Below are 967 nucleotides of genomic sequence, written 5' to 3'. Positions count from 1 at the left end.
AAGAGACGACAATGACCATAGAAAGTTCTTCCAAAGAGCTGAAGCTCTAGCTTCATGAGATCCAGGGACTTTTCAAAGTTGTGGTGAAATACACCTAACAGAAAATTTACCCTCTTAACCCTTTCTAAGTATACAGTTCAATAGTGTTAAGTATATCCACGCTGCTGTGCAACAGAACTAGCTCCTCTTGCAAAATGGAAACGCTACACCCGGTTAAGCAATAAGTTCCCGTTTCCCCTCCCCCCAGCCCCTGGCAACCACTATATTACTTTCTGTTTCTATGAATTTGACTACTTTAGATACCTCATATAAGTGCAATCATATAGTATTTGTCTTTTTGTGACTGGCTCATTTCACTTAGTATAATGTCCTCAAGGTTTGTCCATGTTGTTACCATGTGACAGTATTTCCTTTGTTTGTAGGACTGAATAATATTCCATTGTATGTATATACCACATTTGGTTTATCCATTCATCCATCCATGAGTATTTGGGTTGCTTCTGCCTTTTGGCTATTGTAAGTAATGTTGCTATGAACATGGGTGTGAAAGTATCACTTTGGGAGGCTGCTTTCAGTTCTTTTGGATTTATACCCAGAAGTGAAATTACTGGATCATGAGGTAATTATATTTTTAATGCTGTGAAGAACCTCAGAGACTTTTTTTTTTTGCAGTTGTACATTGAATTTTATTATGTTTAGTTTTTTTTATTTTTTTAAGTTTATTTATTTATTTTGAGACAGACAGAGAGAGAGAGAGAGAGAGAGAGAGAGAGAGAGAGAGAGAATCCCCAAGCAGGCTCCATGCTAATAGCCCTGGAGCCCTATGCAGGGCTTAAGCCTAAGAACCATGAGATCATGACCTGAGTCAAAATCAAGAGGTGGACACTTAACCGACAGAGCCACACAGGTGCCCCCAAACTGATTCTTAATTTCAAGGTAGTGAGATTTGAGACAGGGATGCTAGTCG

The sequence above is a fragment of the Hyaena hyaena genome, unplaced genomic scaffold (genome assembly GCF_003009895.1).
Source record: "Hyaena hyaena isolate Hyena2069 unplaced genomic scaffold, ASM300989v1 scaffold_2557, whole genome shotgun sequence".
Lineage (NCBI taxonomy): Eukaryota > Metazoa > Chordata > Mammalia > Carnivora > Hyaenidae > Hyaena > Hyaena hyaena.
This window is presented reverse-complemented; position numbering follows the sequence as displayed.